The sequence below is a fragment of the Caretta caretta genome, chromosome 11 (assembly GCF_965140235.1).
Source record: "Caretta caretta isolate rCarCar2 chromosome 11, rCarCar1.hap1, whole genome shotgun sequence".
Lineage (NCBI taxonomy): Eukaryota > Metazoa > Chordata > Testudines > Cheloniidae > Caretta > Caretta caretta.
The window spans coordinates 3845976-3870677 of NC_134216.1; the positions used below are offsets into that span (position 1 = coordinate 3845976).

Sequence of the window (24702 nt, forward strand, 5' to 3'; positions counted from 1 at the left end):
ACAAATGTGGGGAGAGAGAGAGAGACTTCCTTTGTGTTTGTGGATCTTATTTTTGGAGTTAGACTGAGCAGGTATGTCAGAGTGGTTAAGCACTGGAATAAATTGCCTAGGGAGGTTGTGGAATCACCACCATTGGGGATTTTTAAGAGCAGGTTAGACAAACACCTGTCAGGGATGGTCTAGATAATACTTAGTCCTGCCTTGAGTGCAGGGGACTGGACTAGATGACCTCTTGTGGTCCCTTCCAGTCCTATGATTCTATGGTAAAAACAGAAACAGTTCCAGTGACAAGTAACATCTTCCTTCTTCTTTGACTTGTCCCATCTATCGGGATTAGTGATCTTGTTCTTCATCTCCAAGTGTTCTTGTCAAGTGTGTCTCCCAAACTGACTCTAACCTTCTTCATGTCCTCCTTCATCTCTTTTTAGGCCTTTGACCTGGTCTTTGTCCTGTGACCACTAGCTCTGGAACTCTCTGGACAATAACATAGAATCATAGACACGTAGGACTGGAAGGGACCTCAAGAGGTCACCTAGTCCATTCCCCTGCACTCAAGGCAGGACTTAAGTATTGTCTAGACCATTCCTGACAGGTGTTTGTCTAACCTGTTCTTAAACACCTCCAGTGATGGAGATTCCACAACCTCCCTAGGCAATTTGTTCCAGTGCTTAGCTACCCTGACAGTTAGGGAGATTTTCCTAATGTCCAACCTAAACCTCCCTTGCTGCAATCTAATGGCTTCTTGTCCTACCCTCAGAGGTTAACAAGAAAAAAATTTCTCCCTCCTTGTAACGGTGTTCAAGTACATAAAAGATTGTTATCATGCCCCCCTCCCCCGCCTCAGTTCTCTTCCTCAGACTAAACAAACCCATTTTTTTAAATCTTTCCTTATAGCTCATGTTTTCTAGACCTTTAATCATTTTTGTTACTCTCCTCTGGACTTTCTCCAATCTATCCACATCTTACTGGAAATGGAAAAAATATATCCCACATCTCCTCATCTTACATGACCCAGGCATCTCAGTCGATACTCCCTCTGCTTTTCCATGATGGGGGCTTTGTGCATCATGGCTCGTACCATTTCCCCACGTAGCCTGTCAGCGCTCATCTTACCCATCATCCACCTGAGCATTCTCATTTTGACAGTGTAAAGTAGTTCTCTCTTCCTCATTGGCCGGCATTCCAATCTGACAGCACGGCTGACCTAATCATGATCTTGAACACTGTTCTCTTTAGTTTACCTGTCATATTCTTATCACAGAGAACTCCCAACAACTCCGTCTACTTACACCAAGCGCTCTTCATGAGGCACCCTACTTCCGCATCCACATTCCCATCGTGGCTCAACATGGAACTGAGGCATTTAAATTGTTGCACAGACTCCAACTCCATACCCTCTAGTTTTACTGGCCTTTCATTGTCCCTCTCAATGAACAGTGCTTCATCTTTTGTCAGCTGATTACTAAACCATCTTCTCCTAATTCAGCCCTCCATATTTCTAGGTCCCTTCCCACTTTGTATGTATCTTCACGGCACAACATAATGTCATCGGTGAACAGCATACTCCATGGAGCCTCTCCCCTGATCTCCTGGACCCAGGGTCTACTAAAGTCACAAATTAAAATGAACTTAAGATCCTTGATGTAGTTCTACCCTCACAGTGACTGACTCATGGTGGCCACAGCTGCTTCTCACTACTGTTGTGGCTACCCTTCTACGTGTCTGTGATAGTCTGAACATACGTCTCCAGCAGATTATGTGGCTGCAGGCACCACCATAACAATTCCATAGAAACTCTGTCATAAGCTTTCTCGAAATCCACAAACACTAAGTGGAATTCCTTGTGTTTCTCCCTGTACTTCTGCAATGTTCAGGCTGAAAACACGGCTTCCATTGTTGACCTTCCTGGCAACAACCCTCCTAATTAATTGTGGCTTACTCAGTGCTCTGGCTCCTCCTGAAGTCTTTTCTCGATAATTCTTTGCAGACATTTCATCGTGTGACAAATGAACTTGATGGTTCGGTAATTGCTACGGTCTTGCACTAGGGATATCTTTCCAGCTGCAAAATATGAGAAGGATAATTTTGCCCATTTTACAGATGGTTAAAGGAAAGCCTGGAGAGATTGAGTGACCTGCCCAAGGACACAGATTGAGTCTGGGATGGAACCCAGGAGTCCCGACTCCCAGGCCTAAGACTATGCTGCCTTGTCCCAGCAAAGGTGGATTCTCAGAGAAATATCACACCAGCGACAGACTTGGCCCATTGAGACTTGCATGCTTTCCATCAGAAGCCTTAAACAGGCTGATATTTGAAATTCAGCCTGAACTCATGCAAAACATGACCCTATCTTGCCACAAGATTTATCAGTTGGCAGTGCAAAGTTTCTGACAGCTCCAGAGTTAAGTGAGTGGCGTCCGATGGTGCATGTCTTTGGCTCTGCTGGTACTTCCGTCTTATTTCAACTAAAAAAAAATCCCCCAAAACCCCAACTCAACAGCGTACATTTCTGTTACCATTCCCCTTCTCCCCTGTTCACCTACCTGCATGTACATCTGCAATATAAATCATGTGGATTTATCCCATAGGAGTCACCGAAGGGAGTGTCTTCTCCAGCTAGATCCAGGCGCCAGCACCTCTGGGCTCTGCAGCTCACATGTCTAGACTGCTCATGAGATAACATCCTTCTCGCCGCAGGTGCTAACCCTCAGGGCACAGATTATTAATGCATAAAACACAGAGGGAGGATTGCACCACTTTGCCCCACTCGTTCCCTTTTTATTTATTTTTTCCTCTGCAAGAATCCATTTATTTTAACCCTTCGGACCCTGTGAAGAAGCCACTTCGCTTTTTGAACTCCTTGCCTCTTACATTTCCACCCTTGGGCTTATAACACTGTGTCTGCAAAATCAGATCAGCTGGGTGCGCAAAGCACTTAAGGCTTCTAGACAGACTTGGATCCTGGGACACCTGCTCCTTCTCCCTTAGAGAGTAACAGCTCTCAGGCTAGGTCCTCAGCCCCACTCCTGACTGCTTGGAAACGCTCAGACAGCAAAAAACAGCTGACACATTGTCCTAAAGAAGCAGCTGTGATTCCCCAGCACAGGGGAATCTCTAGGTGGCATAAATCATAAAATCATAGAATATCAGGGTTGGAAGGGACCTCAGGAGGTCATCTAGTCCAACTCCCTGCTCAAAGCAGGACCAATCCCCAACTAAATCATCCCAGGCAGGGCTTTGTCAAGCCTGACCTTAAACCTCAAAGGAAGGAGATTCCACCACCTCCCTAGGTAACACATTCCAGTGCTTCACCACCCTCCCAGTGAAAAAGTTTTCCCTAATATCCAACCTAAACCTCCCCACTGCAACTTGAGACCATTACTCCTCGTTCTGTCATCTGCTACCACTGAGAACAGTCTAGAGCCATCCTCTTTGGAACCCCCTTTCAGGTAGCTGAAAGCAGCTATCAAATCCCCCCTCATTCTTCTCTTCCGCAGACTAAACAATCCCAGTTCCCTCAGCCTCTCAAAAATGATTGGGGGACTGGAACACATGACTTATGAGGAGAGGCTGAGGGAACTGGGATTGTTTAGTCTGCGGAAAAGAAGAATGAGGGGGGATTTGATAGCTGCTGTCAGCTACCTGAAAGGGGGTTCCAAAGAGGATGGATCTAGACTGTTCTCAGTGGTAGCGGATAACAGAACGGGGAGTAATGGTCTCAAGTTGCAGTGGGGAGGTTTAGGTTGGATATTAGGAAAAACTTTTTCACTAGGAGGGTGGTGAAACACTGGAATGTGTTACCTAGGGAGGTGGTAGAATCTCCTTCCTTAGAAGTTTTTAAGGTCAGGCTTGACAAAGACCTGGCTGGGATGATTTAGTTGGGGATTGGTCCTGCTTTAAGCAGGGGGTTGGACTAGATGACCTCCTGAGGTCCCTTCCAAACCTGATATTCTATGATTCTATGTCCATTGAAGGGCAGGACAAGAAGTAATGGGCTTAATCTATAGCAAGACAGAGAGTTAGGTTAGATATTAGGAAAAATGCTCTAAAAAGAAGGATGGTTAAGCTCTGGAATTGGCTTCCAAGGGAGGTTGTGGAATCTCCATCGTTGGAGACTTTTAAGAAGAAGTTGGACAAAGACCTGTCAGGGATGGTCTAGGTTTACTTGCCTCAGCACAGGGGGCTGGACTACACATCCTCTCGAGATCCCTTCCAGCCCTACATTTCCATGATTCTATTAATAGAATTGCCTTATGCCTAGTGACAAAAAACAGATCCAGGCTTCTCTTTTCCTAAGCGTTGAAAACCTTAGGGGACATGCAGAATCATACCTATCCCATCACAATTGTAAAGCTCCATTGGTGGCTGGAGATGATGATGTTATTAATAATGATGCAGAAAAGAAAAAAAGTGTTCAGTAAATATTTTTGTTCTCTAATTGCAAAGAAGCAGGATGCCGTGCTGTATCATATGAGGATGATGAATACTTTAGAAACTAAGGAGGATGCTAAATATCTAGTAGGGATAAATATTTGAAAAATCAGCAGGCATAGATAATTACATCCAAGAGTCCTAAAAGAGCTTGCCAAGATCTCTAGTCTGCTGATGTTAATTTTTACTATATCTTGGAATACCAGGAAAATTCCAGAATACTGGAAGAGTGCTAATGTGGTAGCAATACTCAACAATGACAAGGGGGATGGCCCACAAAAACTATTGGCCCTGACATCAATCCCAGATGAAATAATGTGAAAGCTGAAATGGGATTCAATTAATAAAGAATTAAAGGATAGAAATCTAATTAATGCCAGTCAACACTGTTATAGGGAAAACAGGTCTTGTCAAACAAATCTGATTTCATTCCTTAATGAGAATATAAGTTTGGATGAAAAGGGTAACTGCGTAGTTGTAATGTGCTCACACTTTTGCAAGGTGTTTGACTAGGTACCACCCCATATTCTGATTAAAATAAAAGTTCTATGTAATATGAATAAAACACACATGAAATGAACTAAGAACTGTCTGTCTGAGGATCCCAAAAGTAGTTGTCAATGGGGAATCATCATAGAATGCGGGGGTTTTCTATTGCGGTTCCAGAGGATTGGTTCGAAGCCTTACTCTATTCAATATTTTCATCGACTATGGAAATAAATATAAAATCATTGTTAATGAAATGTGTGGAAGATACAAAGCTTGATGCAGAGATAATTAATGATGAGGGCAGGGCAGTCATACAGAGTAATCTGGATCCCTTAATAAACTGGGCCTAGTGAAATAAAATGTGTTTTAATACAGCCAGATGCAAGGTCCTGTATCTAGGAACAAAGAATGCAAGCTGTATTTACAGAATAGGAGAATCTATCCTGAAAAGCAGTGACTCTGAAAAGGATGTAGGGGTCATAGTGGACAAGCAACTGAAAATGAGCAACCAGTGCGATGCTGGGGTAGAAAGAGCTCATGTGGTCCTTGGATGTATAAAGAGGGGAGTAGTTAGCAGGTGTAGGGAGATGATTTTACACGGCATTGGTGAGACGGATACTGGAATACTGCATCCAGTTCTGGTGTCCACATTTTAAAAAGGACGTTGAAAAATTTAAAAGGACACAGAAAAGAGCCAGAATAATTATTTAAAGGCTGGAGGAAATGCCTTAAAGTGAGAGATTCAAAGAGGTGCATCTGTTTAGCTTATTCAAAAGAACATTTTAGAGTTGACTTTTAGAGCTCACTTAGCTGGGAGGAGAGGGAGATATGCTGGAAGGTAGGGATAGGATCCAGAGTGACCAAGACAAATTGGAGGATTGGGCTAAAAGAAATCTGATGAGGTTCAACAAGGACAAGTGCAGAGTCCTGCACTTAGGACGGAAGAATCCCATGCACTACTACAGGCTGGGGACCGAATGGCTCGGCAGCAGTTCTGCAGAAAAGGACCTGGGGATTACAGTGGATGAGAAGCTGGATATGAGTCAACAGTGTGCCATCATTGCCAAGAAGCCTAACGGCATATTGGGCTGCATTAGTAGGAGCGTTGCCAGCAGATCGAGAAAAGTGATTATTCCCCTCTATTCAGCACTGGTGTGGCCACATCTGGAGTACTGCATCCAGTTTTGGTCCCCCCACTACAGAAGGGATGTGGACAAATTGGAGAGAGTCCAGTGGAGGGCAACAAAAATGATTAGGGGGCTGGGGCACACGCCTTACGAGGAGAGGCTGAGAGAACTGGGCTTATTTAGTCTGCAGAAGAGAAGAGTGAGGGGGGATTTGATAGCACCCTTCAACTACCTGATGGCGGGTTCCAAAGAGGATGGAGCTAGGCTCTTTTCAGTGGTGGCAGATGAGAAAACAAGGAGCAATGGTCTCAAGTTGCAGTGGGGGAGGTCTAGGTTGGATATTAGGAAACACTATTTCACTAGGAGGGTGGTGAAGCACTGGAATGGGTTACCTAGTGAGGCGGTGGAATCCCCATCCTTAGAGGTTTTTAAGGTCAGGCTTGACAAAGCCCTGGCAGGGATGATTTGGTTGGTGTTGGTCCTGCTTTGAGCAGGGGGTTGGACTAGATGACCTCCTGAGGTCCCTTCCAACCCTGATATTCTATGACTTGATTACAGTGTATAAGTACCTCCATGGTGAGACAATACCACGTACTAAAGATCTTTTTAATCTAGCAGAGAAAGGCATAAAATAACCAGTGGCTGGAAACTGGATCCAGCTAAATTCAAATTATAAATAAGGCACACATTTAACCCTGAGGATGATTAACCATTGGAATAATCAAGAGAAGTGGTGGATTCTCCATCTCTTCAAATCAAGCCTTGATGCCTTCTGGAAGATGCTTTAACCAGACTGGTGAAATGCAAAGACCTGTGTTATACAGAAGGTCAGACTAGATGATCTTATAAATGCTTCTGGCCTTAAACTCTATGTATCTATGAACTTTCATCGTCATCTCCCTGTTGTTACTTGAGGGCTGACTATAGTGTTTGACCCAAAATGTGCTGGAGTCATCCCATCCTTCTACTCTTAACTGTTGGGCAAATTCAACTCTGCAGTAAATCCAGTAAAGTCAGTGGCATCCAACTGGAATGATCTTGCTCCATGCTTGATTGTAAACTCCTCAGGGTGGACATCTTGTTTTCTTTAGATCTAGTCAATAAATGGAAAAGATCTTTCAGGGGATATTCCAAAATCATTTGTGTAGGCAGGTTTTGGGAAGGAACAATTTTTCAGTTATTCAAAACTTTTCACAAAAATGTTTTTGAAAAAAATTAAGTTTTGAAAATGTTCATTTTGGGGCTTTTATTCCTCTTTGTCCTCTGCCCCTTCCCCCAGCTTCTTTCCCTCCTTTTTCTTCTTTCCATTTTGTCACTGAAAAAGGGTGGGGGGAATAAAAAATGAAAGGTTTTTTTTCCATTTTCCAATTTCATTGAAAACATGATTTTTTTTTTTAAAAAAAACCTACCGTTTTTGGCACAGATTTTTGGTTTTTTAATAAAGGCTATCTTTTTCAATCTTTTTTTTAAACACAGCCTCCTGTTTCCATACTTATTTGCAAAGTGCTTATTCCATGTTGGCTCTCTGTAAATAAAATAATAATAATAATAGCCAATTGCAAATGATTAATCACAATGATGCACCTGCTCTCAATCCAGGCCCCATAGCCCAGTGTTTACATTGGGAAGCAAAATGTCAAACAGGGTTTTTACAGCAGTCAGCCAATTTCACAATCTTTCCCCGACATCCCCCTTGTCCTCTTTCCTGGACTCTTAAGCACTGAGGACAAGGTGGAATCTCTTGGTCAATCAGAGATTATTCAGCTCCTTCCCAAACACCATCCCTTTCAGCTGAACTCATTGAAATAAAAGGGTATGTTTACATTGCAGTTAAACACCAGCAGCTGGCCTGTGTCAGCTGACTGAGACTCACAGGGCTCTGGCTGCGGGACTGAAAAATGGTGATGTAGATATCTGGGCTTGAGCCGGACCCAAGCTCTGGGACCACATGTAGGGGGAGGGTCCCAGAGCCTGGGCTCCAGCCCAAACCTGTATGTCTACACTGCAATTTTATAGCCCTAGCCCCGTGAGCTCAAGTCAGCTAACATGAGCCAGCCGTGGGTGTTTAATTACAGTGTAGACATACCCCAAGAGAAACAACATTCTGCAAACAGTCTTCAGCTGGGGTCAGGTCTTCCTGATTCATGCTTAGCATTTCCCAAGGCCCAAATATTAATCATTTTCAGACCAGTGTAACTTTAAAAGGGAAAGAATGTGATCCAAATGACGGCAGGATGGCTCGGGGGAGAGGAGCTGGATTCTGGATCTTTTCCTTTCAGCGTCACTGGTTTGACTCCTGCCCAGGTCATGAGCAAGTGGATGTCATGGTACCTGTACTGGCTGCTTGTTGATGGAAGTGAAATGAGAAGTAAAGGGTCCTGAACATCTTGCTTATCCCTAGATGTAATCCCTATAGGCCAGGGGTTAAACACACCAAGAGGGAGGAGTGTGGGTTGGAGAATTGAGTTGCTGCTGCCTGCTTTGTGGAAAGTTTTTTAATAGTCTGAATAGAAGTCCCTTCCTCTCCCAATTGCTCAACTTTTACTTCCTCGGTGACCTGTGATGTCATAATCCTTCTATTTCCCCACTCACCCAGAGAGGAAAGCGAGCTCGACAAGACCGGCATTTCTGACATGTCTTCTTTATCCATCATAAAGACCAGGGCATAGCCCCTTGCTGATTTTCCTTTGTGTAACCCTTCTGCCCATCAGAGTTGGCAGCAACAAGGGCCGGGTTCGGTATCTAGGGGTTCCATTCCAATAACACAATGCAAAACCGGCTCAAGCCCCCACCCAGTGACCTGGGACAAATATATACCAGCCCCGCTGGGCGCCTCCAAGAGGCAATTCTTCCCCTCTCGCAAGCACAGAGTCTGAGTGTAGCAAAGCCTTTTAATAACAGAGAGAAACAATGTGGCATTATGTTGGGGAAACACCACCAACAGGATTCATAACACAACCCATGAGCAAAAACCCACCCCAAGCAAATTGGAGCGTGTCCTTTCCCTTTGGTTCTTTATTCCAGCAACCCAAAGTCCCAAAAGTCCAACACCCCAAAAGTCTCTGTCCCTGGTCAGTGCAGCCCCAGAGTTTGAAAGTTTATCTGCAGAGTTTTACCTCCCAACCTGGGTGAAGATGGGGGGGGGTTTAAGGGGCACCTTACGTGGTCCAAAGCCGATTGCCCCACTTCTCCATGGGGCTCCACTCCGCTCCACAAATCGCTCCGCTCTGCCAGCCGTCCCCATGAGCTGGTCCAGGCATCCCACAAACTGCTCCGCTCCTCCAGCCCCTCTGCTCTGCCAGCCATCCCATGAGCCACTCCAGCCGTCCTGCGAACTGCTCTGCTCCAAGAGCTGCTCTGCTCTGCCGGCTGTCCCGCAAACTGCTCCGCAATATATCTTCAGGCTCCCCCACTACCTAACACAACACTCAGTGATTTCCGCTCTTAGTAAGTTTAGCTCTTTTGTGATTTCAGCTTGTAGCAGAGGAGCCTCAGTGCTGGTGCACCATTAGCCCAAAGTGAATTCAGCTCAGCAGCCTATAACTAGATTCCTAATAGAATCAAAACTAGCTCTGATATTCCACAGTGGAGAGAGGAGAAAGTACAATTAGCATGTAAGGCCCTCGCCAGAGGGCCCACACTACTAGGTATTGATACCTATCCCCAACCTCTCTCCATTCACTAGCTTTTGGAACCCATGACCCTTGCCTAGCGAGTGCTGCTTAGTTGATGGTGAGTCCCTCCATCATAACAAAAGGCCAAGTACAGTTCCATTGTCCTTGATTCACATAATCAGGATAATAACAATTTATTCCTGCCCCAATAACAGAGAAACTGGGGCTCCTACAGCAGCCAAAGTGACCATCTAGGCAGGGTGGGTGTGCCTATGCAAATGAGATCAGCCCCTAACGTTCTTTTCCACAACCCACCATGACTCGTCACCGGATGTCAGGGTAGAGCTCACCCTGACTCTGCTTACATTTGCAAATTGGCTTTAATAAAACCAAATGTGGGGCCCTAATTTACCTGCCAAAACCCGTCTCAATCAAGCTGCTCCAGATCCATTTCTTTCTCAGTCATTACTGAGCTGTTAGTCGGGCAATGACCTCCTTTGAAGTAATGATGGCAGAGTCTGGCCAGCCATGTCCAGAACTTTTGAGGTACATCCATAGGGTCACAAGCTCTTTGCGTGGCTGCCTTCATAGGTTGGGCGTTTTTCACTGTCGCCTCTGCCCATGTGTATATTTAAATGTGAACCCTGAAGATGACTCTGGCTCGAGGCGACTTCTTTTGTAAAGGATTTATTTATTTCTGGCTTTGCAAAGAGGAAGCTGCCTGTCATAGTTGTGGGAGGGAGGGAGGGAAGAGGGTATGTACTAAATCCAGTGCAAAGAAAGAGCCTAATTCATGCTTCACGTACATCAGTTTCAATCACCAATCTCTGTGCAGAGCGAGTGGTGTCAAACTGGGGTGAGCAAGCTCAGAATCAGGGCCTGTAAATTTCCACCTCTTTTGCCAAGGGCACAAAAAACCTCCCTGAGAAAGCTTTCCCAACCCCTTCTCTAGCACATCCAGGAGGAAACAACAAGGCTTCATGCCCTACCTTAAAGGTCAACCAACTCAGGTTCTCAAACAAGGGAAGTAAGTTCACAGGCCCTCCCTGACAAATCCTATCATCAGCACCCAGACATTTAACTCTAAGGCGTGGTAGCTCCTGAACCCAGCTGGGCTCAGCTGGTGCCACCTCAAGAGAGAAGAGGTCTGAGTTAGCACAGATCCAAGCCATAAGGGATTTCATAGCTCAGAATTGACCCCCTGGATAACAAGGAGACAGAGCAGCATGTTCTGTGACATCTTATGGCACCACATCCCCCGTGCCTTGCTGTCTCCTCACAGGCAAGCTGACTAGGGGGACAAAATAGAGCATTGCAGAACCGTACACAAGATGGCCACTGGGTCACTGCCCCCTCTCCCCCCCCCCCTCCCCAGAACAACCTCCAAAACTTCTCAAAGAGGAAAGAACAAAATCGTGTACGCTGGCAGATGGATTCCAGAGGATAAGACTGGCTCTGTTGTGCGTGTATATGTTTCATTAAATAGCCCATGTGAATCCAATATTTGGCACTGTATGTCTTTCTCCAGGACAAATTATGTCCCTTATGACACCTCATGTTCTTCCATTTCTCTCTGAATTATAAAACAGGTAATTTAATCCAACTGAGAGCACAGACAAGGGGCAAAGAATCACTGTCTTCTAACAGGAAAAGTAACTGCTAATGAAAACCAAGTGCCCCGGGTAAGTTTCTCACAAGAAAAACTCAAAGAAAAACTTTGCCTCTGAAAAGGGTTTTATATTTCCCCAAAGCTAGGAGCAGCCGTGTTTATACCAGTTCCACAGCTCGCCTGCTATTAATACGTCAGAGTTGTCTTTGAAAACCTCTCTTTCTTCTGATAAATATAAACCCAGACAATTTGCACCCTTCTGCAGGACAAATCATTATGCTATTAACCAATGATCAACCCAACCACATGGGGAATTTATAATTTGTTTATATGGGGGAGTTTGGGGGATCAGGGAGGAGGGGAGGTTTGTTAAGTCCTTTTAAACTGACTTCTTCTCTTTCCATCTGGTTGCACTTAGCTCTGAGATATAATTTTGAGTGCTGAACACTTCTGGGTAGACCATACAATTAAGGTATTTGAAAAACAAACAGCTCCAAACCAGTGATCATTAAAAAGATGGTGTAGCAAGCAACAGTCCATTTTCCATAGAGAAATCAGCTTCCAGTCCCAGCGTTGTTGGGAAGACGAACCTGAAAACTTAAGTGGAAATTTAAAAGGAAGCCAAAAAACAGCAATTTTGCTTCCTCTCTAATTTGTATGTATTTGTTTAAAATATATTTTTCATTGCATCAGGAGAGGCAGCCAGGTTTCCAATGTGTTTGTGGATTTGTACTAGCCTGTGTATGAAGAGGTCACACAGGGATGCGGCCTGCAAAAGTTGGAAGGCCAGTCATTTGTATCAAAAAGGCGCAGATTTTCCCAGCCGTGCTACTGTTCTGGCCTTTTCATTCTAACCCCTAGTTTCAGGTATAGATGCAACAACCAAGATGATGGGGATGGAGGCACAGAAGCAAATTTTGATGGATACTTGCTGGTATCCATGCTAATATCTTTTACTTCCACTACTATTCGCCTGTCCTTATGTGGCTCCACTTCTATTTTTAAGCATTTATGGCTCTCTCAAAAAATTCCCTGATGAAGGCACAGGTTCCTGTTATTTCTCACCTGGATGATGAATTTAGTCAGGACGTTTGGTAAAGTTCCATTTTGGTTGCTTTATTAGTTATCCAGAAAGATGGGGAGGAAACAAGATGGCTGAGTGGTCCAGTAGCACAAGAGTGAGAGTAGGGAGGCTCAACAGGGAATCAGAAATCTGGAGAGGAACTGCCCTGAAATCTGGGAGAATTCAGATCCAGATTTGAACTTTGCTGCTCAGGCCCATCTCTATAATGGACCAGACCAAAACCCCGGATCAAAACTTTGGGTTAGTCTGGATCCAAGAGCAAGGCACAACTTTACTAATAATATTGCATTAATATTTTGTATTTGATAACATAATGTCAAATCTTGGTCCCACCAAAGTCAATGGTAAAGCACCCATTGATGTTAATGGCGCAAGGATTTGGGATCATGTGTAGGAAGATCAGGGAGAGGCAAAGGAGGAAACCTCTGGAAACTTAGCTAAGCTTTGGATAAGCATCTGAACACTTGGATGCTGGAGCAAACTAATCCTCTGAGCCTTTGGCAGACTTACCCACAACTAGTTTAAACACAGAAAGACCAGGTACTTAGCTGATGTGGCAAGAGCAATTATGGAAAGCATGTGAAAGGTAAGTGAAAATCCATCTGCTACGTGGCACAAAGACCTGCTTTTGTAACTAGGTTTTTCATATTTATATTTCGTTTGGTTCAACAGCACATTGGTTTTTATATTATCAGAAATGGGGCTGAATGGGGCTGGGGAAGGGGTTCATAATTTTAGTTTGGCCAAACCTTTGACCAAAGTAGAAAGCAACTATCTGAAGAGCCCAAACTTTGGGTTTTTTTTTTTTTTTTTATAAAACAAGAGCTATCAAATCCAGCTCTCTGCATGATTTCCTATTGCGTTGGTGAAAATCCCAACCAATGAGGTTTTGCCAACCCCCCTTTTGTGCCCCTTCCAGCCAAAATAGACTAGAGCCAAACTCCCAAATCTAGACACCCCAAACTTTGTGGGGGATTGCCTCCTAGCATTCTCAGCTCCTCAGGACAAGGAACATTGCTTGCTGAATGTCTGGAAAGCAGCCAACATGTCACAGGTATGCATATAACCAATTTCAAATGATAGTGTTAATTAATAGCTGGATATCCCAGCCAACTAGAATCTCATGGGAATGAAAATCCCCTTAGGAAGGTCAGTTCTGGATCTAACCTTCACAACTACAGCCTGACCCTTTCTTTCTAATGAGCAGAAGAAAGACTCCATTTCAAACATCTCTGAAATTTCACAGATGTATAGAGTCAGTGACCAGAAGGGACCACTATGAGAAACCAGTCTGATCTCTTGCAAAATGCAGTCCAGAGAATTTCACCCATGATTCCAGCATCTAGCGCAAAGTTTTTGATTGAGCTGGAGCACGCTTGAAAGACATCCCTCCAATCCTGATCTGAGTCACTGCAAAATTAGAGCAGAACTGCACGACTATCTCAAAGCCAAAACCCTTGCAAAACGCAAATCAGCAAATGTTGTGCAGCTCTGGCAGAGTGCGACATCATTCTCATCCCATTGTCACTGGAACCTTCCTGGCAGGGCTTGGGGAAGTAGTGAAGTCTGGATTCAGGTCCCGCAGCAATAATCTCATGCTCATACTCAAGGGGTACTTGCTAACTACACAAGCATGCGTCTGGCTCCTCCACTCTCTCAGAACACCATTCTAGGAAAAGATTACGAAAAGCTTCAGATATCTGCAGACTGATACCCAAGTCACCAGCTCACCCCCACTTCGCCCTGCAGGATGTTTTCATTAATTATTTTAATCTTTCCCTCTACTCAGTCCCTTCAGCCTCCTAATTCCCTGAACTCCCTCCACTTTTGTCAATGCTGTCCTAGTACCGTGGTCCCCAGAACTGAGTGCGTTAGCGGGAGCATAGACAGCAGCTGGGTTCTGCAGACAGGAGAGGGTGATTCAGACCATGCAAGATGATTCTCTCGTTCCTCTGCCCCAGTCTGCTGGGGCACTCAGCCGGGATATTAGCTGTCTGGTTGCATTTGTCATAGGGAACATGGTGTAGTAGGTACGCTCTCCTGAGCAGATGGCTTCTGTTCTTGTTGAGCCACTCGTCCCCTTCGCTTACACCATGTGCCTGTGTGAAGGGCTTTGGGGCCAGCATGGCAACTTGTTGATCGCCTCACTGACTGCAGCCCACCTGGTAAGGATAGGCGAGGCTTCAAGTTACTAACCCTGCAAATAGGGTTGTGTAATATCAGCATGGCAGGGCCCTGTTAAGACTCCGGGCATTGTGACGGTGTTGCTCTGCTCCCCGCTGGATGGCTCGGGAGATCAGCTCAGTCAAACCGACGCCACTTCCAGCAGTTGCACGTTGTCTCTCTGGCAGCCCCTCTCGCTCCAGGAACTGCGGCAGCCTCTCCAGCCAGGTCCTTCCAAGTCCCTGTCACTCTTGCAGCGACCCAGGCAGTCTTCCCACTCACTGCCCCACAGTGCCACTCCCACAGTGGCTGGCAGGGCAACCCGGGCCCACCTGCTACTCCGGGTCCCAGTTCGGGGATCTACACAACAGCCGCACCCGTTCCCAGCACCTTGATGCCTTTCCCCGAGCTGCTTCCCTACCTACTGGCCCTCCCCACTCTTCTAGGTTGGCCCGTCTCTTCACCCATTCTTCCCGGGGGTAACTTTAGGCAACTCATCTCTGCAGCCCTCCCAAATGCTCCTCCCCTTCTCCCAGGGAGAGACTGCAGACTTCTCCTTGTCACCTCCTCCGCTTCTAATTCCCTATCTTTTTGTAGAAGCTGGGCCTGTCCCTCACAGGTGCGTTTTCCTCTAATTAGCCGCCTCCAGCATAAAGCTCCCCCCTTTGCTGCCTAATTAGCTGATTGGGCCCACCTGGCCTAATTGAGCTCTTGCGTGGGTCCAGTGAGGGGAGTACACCCCATCACAGGCATGCCCAGTGTGAACAAGCAGAATCCAGAACACTGAGCAGACTCCGTATGAGCAGCGTGTTCCAGCAATTAATACAATACAAAGTGTTGTGCTTTTGCTCCTAACAAACCTGATTCCTGAATGTTTTACTCAATAGCATGCAATGTAACAGGGGAAGAATTTTCATCTCTCTCTCTCACTCATGGAACAGGGCACTATTTATTGTTAGTATTCATAGAATCATAGAAAAGTAGGGCTGGAAGGCACCTTGAGGGGTCTTGAAGTCCCACCCTCTGCACTGAGGCAGGAACAAGTAAACCTAGGCCCTCCTTGACAAGTGTTTGTCAAACCTGTTCCTTAAAACCTCCAATGACAGGGATCACAACTTCTCTTGGTAGCCTATTCCAGAGCTTATCTGGAGTGACATATGCTGGAGATCTCATGCTGCCAGTACTAAACACTGAAGATGACCATTTTCTAACTCAAAAAGCCAACACAGGGAGGGTTCTTTATTAGACTTTGTCCCAACAAATAAGAGAAACTGATCACAGAACTTAAAATTTATGGTAGTTTAGGTACAAGTGATCATAACTTGATTCCATTATTAATGAGCAAGCAGAATAAAGTCCAGACCAGTAATACGTATATATGTATGTATATGTACTTGGTGCTTTAATAGGGCCAGTTGCACAAAACTGAAAATAATTATGAGCCAGATCAGCTGGGAGGAAGAATTTAGTCAGAGAAATGTGAATGATAATTGAGAATCACTTCAGAACACCACAACCCCACAACTGAAAAAGAAGGTTGTGATGGCTAAAAATCTGACCTGGTTTAGAGGGGAAGCAAAGGCAGCTATGCAAAAGCAAAAAATAATATATAACAAATGGAAGAAAGAGGAGGATGATAGTAATCAATATAAGCAGAAGTTGTGAACTATAGAAAACTGATAATGGAAGCCAAGGGACACATGGAGGAATCTATGGCTAGCAGAGTTAAGGACAATAAGAAGGAGTTTTTAAAATACATTAGGAACAAAAAGAATCCAAATAATGGTATTCATCCCTTACTTGATGGATATGGTAGAATTGTCAATAATATGGCAGAAAAGGCAGACGTGTACAATAAATATTTCTGTTCTGTATTTGGGGAAAAACATAAGATATAGTCACATCCTATGATGATGATAACATTCTTGCCATTCCACTAGTATCTCTGGAGGATGTTGAATACAAGCTAGTAAAATTAGACTTTTTAAATCAGTAGGTCCAGATAACTTACATCCAAGAGTTTTAAAAGAGCTAGCTGAGGAGCTCACTGGACTGTTAATGTTAATTTCCAATAAGTCTTGGAACACTGGGGAAGATCCAGAAGACTTAAAGAAAGCGAATGTTGTGCCAATTTTATAAAAGGGTAAACAGGATGATCCGGGTAATTATAGGCCTGACATCAACCACTGGCAAGATAAAGGAGCAGCTGATAGGGGACTTGATTAATACAAAAATTAAAGGAAGGTAATGTAATTAATGCAGATCAACATGGGGTTATGGAAAATAGATTCTGTTAAACTCACTTGCTATCTTTTTTTCATGGGATTACAAATTTGGTTGATAAAGGTATTACTGTTAACATAATATGCTTCTGTAAGGTGTTTGATTCCTCATTTACAGTTACTTTTGAGGCCTATCCATTCGCCATCTTTTAATCCATCTAATGTGTGCCATGTTCATTTTATATCATTCTAGTTTTTTAATCAAAATGTCATGGGGTACCATCATCAAGCAAGTGTGTTTTCAATTGCGTCCCGCAGTGGGGTTCTTGGCTCTAAGCTATTTAACGTTTTCATCAGTGATCTAGAAGAAAACACAAAATCATCACTGATAAAGTTAGCAGATGACCCAAAAAGTGGGGGGCGGGGGGAGGATAGTAAATAAGGAAGAGGTCAGGTCATTGATCCAGAGCCGTCTGGATCGCTTGGTAAACTTGGCTCAAGCAAACAATATGTGTTTTAGTACGGCTAAATATACAAGTGTACAGCTAGGAACAAAGAACACAGGCCATATAGATAGGATGAGGGACTCTGAAAAAGATTTGGGGGTTGTGGTGGATGACCAGCTGCACATGAGCTCCCGGTGTGACGGTGTGACCAAAAGAGCTAATGGGATGCTAGGATGCACAACAGGGGAATCTCGAGCAGGAGCAGACAGGTTACTTTATCTCTGTATTTGGCACTGCTGCAACCACTACTGGAATCCTGTATCCAGTTCTGGTGCCCACAAGAAGAATGTTGATATATTAATTGGAGAGGGTTCAGGGAAGAGCCATGAGAATTAAAGGATTAGAAAACATTCCTTATAGTGATAGATTGAACTCTTTCAATCTTAGAGATCTTAACAAAGAGAAGGTTAAAGGGTGACTTGATCACAGTCTATAAGTGTGTACATGGGAAACAAATATTTAATAATGGGCTCTTTAATCTATCAGAGAAAGGTCTAACACGATCTAATAGCTGGAAGTTGAAGCCAGACAAACTGAGACTAGAAATACGGCTTACATTTTTGACAGTTAGGGTAATGAACAATTTACCTGGTGTGTGTTTGGGAGGGTGGATTCTCCATTACTGACTATTTTTAAATCAAGATTGGTTGTTTTCCTAAAAGATCAGTTCTAATAATTATTTTGGGGGAGGAGATCAGTCTAGACCAGTGGTTTCCAAACTTGTTCCACCGCTTGTGCTGGGAAAGCCCCTGGCGGTCCGGGCCGGTCCGGTTTGTTTACCTGCCGTGTCCGCAGGTTCGGCCGGCTCCCAGTGGCCGCGGTTCGCTGCTCCAGGCCAATGGGAGCTGCTGGAAGTGGTGCGGTCAGAAAGTTTTTCCTGTTATCTAACCTAAATCTCCCTTGCTGTAGATTAAGTCCATTACTTCTTGTCCTACCAACAGTGGATCTGGAGACAATTTATCACCGTCCTCTTTAGCACAGCCCTTAACATATTTGAAGACAGTTACCAGATCCTCACTCAGTCTTATCATAGAATCATAGAATATCAGGGTTGGAAGGGACCCCAGAAGGTCATCTAGTCCAACCCCCTGCTCGAAGCAGGACCAATTCCCAGTTAAATCATCCCAGCCAGGACTTTGTCAAGCCTGACCTTAAAAACCTCTAAGGAAGGAGATTCTACCACCTCCCTAGGTAACGCATTCCAGTGTTTCACCACCCTCTTAGTGAAAAAGTTTTTCCTAAGATCCAATCTAAACCTCCCCCACTGCAACTTGAGACCATTACTCCTCGTTCTGTCATCTGCTACCATTGAGAACAGTCTAGAGCCATCCTCTTTGGAACCCCCTTTCAGGTAGTTGAAAGCAGCTATCAAATCCCCCCTCATTCTTCTCTTCTGCAGGCTAAACAATCCCAGCTCCCTCAGCCTCTCCTCATAAGTCATGTGTTCCAGACCCCTAATCATTTTTGTTGCCCTTCGCTGGACTCTCTCCAATTTATCCACATCCTTCTTGTAGTGTGGGACCCAAAACTGGACACAGTACTCCAGATGAGGCCTCACCAATGTCGAATAGAGAGGAACGATCACGTCCCTCGATCTGCTCGCTATGCCCCTACTTATACATCCCAAAATGCCATTGGCCTTCTTGGCAACAAGGGCACACTGCTGACTCCTATCCAGCTTCTCGTCCACTGTCACCCCTAGGTCCTTTTCCGCAGAACTGCTGCCTAGCCATTCGGTCCCTAGTCTGTAGCTGTGCATTGGGTTCTTCCGTCCTAAGTGCAGGACCCTGCACTTATCCTTATTGAACCTCATCAGATTTCTTTTGGCCCAATCCTCCAATTTGTCTAGGTCCTTCTGTATCCTATCCCTCCCCTCCAGCGTATCTACCACTCCTCCCAGTTTAGTATCATCCGCAAATTTGCTGAGAGTGCAATACACACCATCCTCCAGATCATTTATGAAGATATTGAACAAAACCGGCCCCAGGACTGACCCTTGGGGCACTCCACTTGATACCGGCTGCCATCTAGACATGGAGCCATTGATCACTACCCCTTGAGCCCGACAATCTAGCCAGCTTTCTACCCACCTTATAGTGCATTCATCCAGCCCATACTTCCTTAACTTGCTGACAAGAATACTGTGGGAGACTGTGTCAAAAGCTTTGCTGAAGTCAAGAAACAATACATCCACTGCTTTCCCTTCATCCACAGAACCAGTAATCTCATCATAAAAGGTGATTAGATTAGTCAGGCATGACCTTCCCTTGGTGAATCCATGCTGGCTGTTCCTGATCACTTTCCTCTCATGCAAGTGCTTCAGAATTGATTCTTTGAGGACCTGCTCCATGATTTTTCCAGGGACTGAGGTGAGGCTGACTGGCCTGTAGTTCCCAGGATCCTCCTTCTTCCCTTTTTTAAAGATTGGCACTACATTAGCCTTTTTCCAGTCATCCGGGACTTCCCCGGTTCGCCACGAGTTTTCAAAGATAATGGCCAATGGCTCTGCAATCACAGCCGCCAATTCCTTCAGCACTCTCGGATGCAACTCGTCCGGCCCCATGGACTTGTGCACGTCCAGCTTTTCTAAATAGTCCCTAACCACCTCTATCTCCACAGAGGGCTGGCCATCTCTTCCCCATTTTGTGATGCCCAGCGCAGCAGTCTGGGAGCTGACCTTGTTCGTGAAAACAGAGGCAAAAAAAGCATTGAGCACATTAGCTTTTTCCACATCCTCTGTCACTAGGTTGCCTCCCTCATTCAGTAAGGGGCCCACACTTTCCTTGGCTTTCTTCTTGTTGCCAACATACCTGAAGAAACCCTTCTTGTTACTCTTAACATCTCTGGCTAGCTGCAGCTCCAGGTGCGATTTGGCCCTCCTGATATCATTCCTACATGCCCAAGCAATATTTTTATACTCTTCCCTGGTCATATGTCCAACCTTCCACTTCTTGTAAGCTTCTTTTTTATGTTTAAGATCCTCTAGGATTTCACCATTAAGCCAAGCTGGTCGCCTGCCATATTTACTATTCTTTCGACTCATTGGGATGGTTTGTCCCTGTAACCTCAACAGGGATTCCTTGAAATACAGCCAGCTCTCCTGGACTCCTTTCCCCTTCAAGTTAGTCCCCCAGGGGATCCTGGCCATCCGTTCCCTGAGGGAGTCAAAGTCTGCTTTCCTGAAGTCCAGGGTCCGTATCCTGCTGCTTACCTTTCTTCCCTGCGTCAGGATCCTGAACTCAACCAACTCATGGTCATTGCCTCCCAGATTCCCATCCACTTTTGCTTCCCCCACTAATTCTACCCGGTTTGTGAGCAGCAGGTCTTCTTTTCTCAAGACTAAACATGCCCAGATTTTTTAACCTTTCCTCATAGGTCAGGTTTTCTAAACCTTTTATCATCTTTATTGCTCTCTTCTGGACTCACTCCAGTTTGTTCACATCTTTCCTAAAGTGTGATGCCCAGAATTGAACACAATACTCCATCTGAGGCCTCATCGATGCCAAGTAGAGCTGGACAATTACTTCCCCTGTCTTACATGCTACACTCCTGTTAGTATTCCCCAGAGTGGCATTTGCCTTTTTCACAACCACATCACATGATTGACTCATATTCAATTTGTGATCCCCAGATCTTTTTCAGCAGGCTGACCCACCAAGCTAGTTATTGCCCATTGTGTGGCTGTGCATTTGATTTTCCCTTCCTAACTGAAGTATTTTGCACTTGTCTTTGTTAAATTTCATCTAGTTGATTTCAGACAAATTCTCTAATTTGTCAAGGTCATTTTTAATTCTAATCCTGTCCTTGAAGGCCCCGCCCAGCTTGCTGTCATCCACAAATTTTATAAGCATGCTCTCCACTCTGCTGTCCAAGTGGATAATGACTAGTAGCAGACCCAGAGCATGTGTAGAAAGAATAATAAATATGGCAGGCTACCAGCTTGGCTTAACAATGAAATCCTTGCTGATCTTAAGCACAAAAAAGAGGCTTACAAGAAGTGGAAGATTGGACAAATGATCAGGGATGAGTATATAAATATTGCTCGGGCATGTAGGAATGGAATCAGGAAGGCTAAATCACACCTGGAGTTGCAGCTAGTGAGGGATGTTAAGAGTAACAAGAAGGGTTTCTTCAGCTATGTTGGCAATAAGAAGAAAGCCAAGGAAAGTGTGGGCCCCTTACTAAATGAGGGAGGCAACCTAGTGACAGAGGATGTGGAAAAAGCTAATGTACTCAATGCTTTTTTTGCCTCTGTCTTCATGAACAAGTCAGCTCCCAGACTACTGCACTGGGCAGCACAGCATGGGGAGGAGGTGGCCAGCCCTCTGTGAAGGAAGAAGTGGTTCAGGACTATTTAGAAAAGCTGGACGAGCACAAGTCCATGGGGCCGGATGCGTTGCATCCAAGAGTGCTAAAGGAATTGGCGGATGTGATTGCAGAGCCATTGGCCATTATCTTCGAAAACTCATGGCGATCGGGGGAAGTCCCAGAAGATTGGAAAAAGGCTAATGTAGTGCCCATCTTTAAAAAAGGGAAGAAGGATGATCCTGGGAACTACAGGCTGGTCAGCCTCACCTCAGTCCCCGGAAAAATCATGGAGCAGGTCCTCAAGGAATCAATTCTGAAGCACTTAGAGGAGAGGAAAGTGATCAGGAATAGTCAGCATGGATTCACCAAGGGCAAGTCATGCCTGACTAACCTAATTGCCTTCTATGATGAGATAACTGGTTCTGCGGATGAAGGGAAAGCAGTGGACGTGTTGTTCCTTGACTTTTGCAAAGCTTTTGACATGGTCTCCCACAGTATTCTTGTCAGCAAGTTAAAGATGGATGGACTACAAGGTGGGTAGAAAGTTGGCTAGATTGTCGGGCTCAATGGGTAGCGATCAATGGCTCCATGTCTAGTTGGCAGCCGGTATCTAGCGGAGAGCCCCAAGGGTCGGTCCTGGGGCCGGTTTTGTTCAATATCTTCATTAATGATCTGGAGGGTGGTATGGATTGCACCCTCAGTAAGTTTGCGGGTGACACTAAACTGGGAGGACTGGTAGATATGCTGGAGGGTAGGGGTAGGGTACAGAGGGACCTAGACAAATTGGAGGATTGGGCCAAAAGAAATCTGATGAGGTTCAACAAGGACAAGTGCAGAGTCCTGCACTTAGGACGGAAGAATCCAATGCACCGCTACAGACTAGGGACCGAATGGCTAGGCAGCAGTTCTGCAGAGAAGGACCTAGGGGTGACAGTGGACGAGAAGCTGGATAGGAGTCGACAGTGTGCCCTTGTTGCCAAGAAGGCCAATGGCATTTTGGGGTGTATAAGTAGGGGCATTGCCAGCAGATCGAGGGATGTGATCGTTCCCCTCTATTCGACATTGGTGAGGTCTTATCTGGAGTACTGTGTCCAGTTTTGGACCCCACACTACAAGAAGGATGTGGAAAAATTGGAGAGAGTCCAGCGAAGGGCAACAAAAATGATTGGAGGACTGGAACACATGAGTTATGAGGAGAGGCTGGGGGAACTGGGATTGTTTCGTCTGCGGAAGAGAAGAATGAGGGGGGATTTGATAGCTGCTTTCAACTAACTGAAAGGTGGATCCAAAGAGGAAGGATCTAGACTATTCTCAGTGATAGCAGATGACAGGACAAGGAGTAATGGTCTCAAGTTGCAGTGGAGGAGGTTTAGGTTGGATATTAGGAAAGACTTTTTCAGTAGGAGGGTGGTGAAACACTGGAATGCGTTCCCTAGGGAGGTGGTGGAATCCCCTTCCTTAGAAGTTTTTAAGGTCAGGCTTGACAAAGCCCTCGCTGGGATAATTTAGTTGGGATTGGTCCTGCTCTGGGCAGGGGGTTGGACTAGATGGCCTCCAGAGGTTCCTTCCAACTCTGTTATTCTAGGATTCTATGACCCAGGTCTGACCCTTGTGAGCCCCATTTAATACATATTATTACATACATATTTATTATTTATCCCAGTAACATGCAAAATGTGCCAGGCACTGTCCACACACATAAAGACAGTCTCTGCCCTCAAATAAATTGGTTAGTCTCTAAGGTGCCACAAGTTCTTTTCTTTTTGCGAATACAGACTAACACGGCTGCTACTCTGAAACCAGTCTCTGCCCTATAGATCTTAAAGGCAAATCAACTTTACAGTAGCTCTAGTAACTGAAAAATTGAGCGATAGTGCTCTTATTTGTAACCTAATTAAGCTGCTGTCATCACAGTCTCTCTGTGATATCATTGTAGATGTGGCAAAGAACAGGTTAAACTTCCCCAGGTTGTCTCGTGCATTAAAAATGTAGCTTCTCTTCCACACATGATGTCATTCTTCAGTTTACACATACATAAATATAGACAGTACAAAGCATCGTTTAGGAATAAGTATCATTTACCAGCGCTTCACTTATCAGCAAGTAGAGCCTATAAATTATCATTAATGTTGGGTTTGCACCAGCATTTACATTCAAATGAACGGAAAGATTACATACATTGCATTATGCAAAGTGATTCGAAAACAGGATGTGCCAACGTTTGAATAGTGTTGAATGATGGATAAATGAGATACTGTACTTACAAACCACGTTGAAATCATTAGCTCAACTGGTTATATTTATTCACTACCTTTAAAAAACACAGAGGGGTTACACTGAATCTCTTTATACATCACTCTCTTTCCCTGAGAAAGCAGAGTTGTCAGGACACAGCCTCTTGGAAAGGATGAATTCCAGGGATTTAAGTGTCCAGGAAATTCATTTTCCCCCACTACCTTTGTATCATGCTTATTTCAGTACAACTTGGCTTTCCTGACCTTGATCATTATGAATGGCTTGGAACTTAACTATGGAGCCAGCATACCTGCTACTTTATCTAAGCTGGTTTATGAGTTTGCAGGTGCCAGAGTAAAGATCAAAGAGTTCTTATCTTCAGCTTCATATTTATTTTTATATATAAAACTGAGGGGACCTGTGTTTTCCAATATATTTTCTACTAAATATGGAGACATTTCCCCCCATTTTAATTATACAAACCATCCTCTATCTTCATTTTAGCAGTGGGAGAGGCCTCTGTATACAGCACAAATTATGTTCATTTGGTGTTAACATTGTTATTACTAATAAAACATCATTTTATTAATAATTTGACTTACAGTCAAATCCTCTATCCCTTCCTTAAGCCAAATCCCCCTTGGCTCAAGTGTGTGTTCTGCCTGATTAAACCTTCAGAATTTGACACTTCAACAACATCTAACATTTATGCCTTTCATGCCAAAGGGCTTTAGAAAGCCTTTGTATGCAGATATCACTTTACCCACTGATGAACCGCTGTCACGGGTAGGGTGGAACACAGCAGCTGTTTAGCAGCACACAGCAACGCTCTTCCATGGGACAGGTCAGGAAGTGAAGACCACAAACTCCAAAGCAAACTGCAGGGGGAGTTTAGAGAAGTAGAATGAAGTTAG

The 24702-nt window shown here is 44.7% G+C and overlaps 1 long non-coding RNA gene across 1 annotated transcript; it reads right to left on the reverse strand.

Moving 5' to 3' along the window:
• Positions 1-1962: 1962 nt before the first annotated feature.
• Positions 1963-24591, reverse strand: LOC142068442 (uncharacterized). Its single transcript, XR_012664273.1, has 3 exons — positions 24552-24591; positions 2544-2706; positions 1963-2061 (listed from the first exon to the last, which is right to left on the reverse strand). It is a non-coding gene; the product is annotated as an uncharacterized LOC142068442 (long non-coding RNA).
• Between the last annotated feature and the right edge of the window lie 111 nt (positions 24592-24702).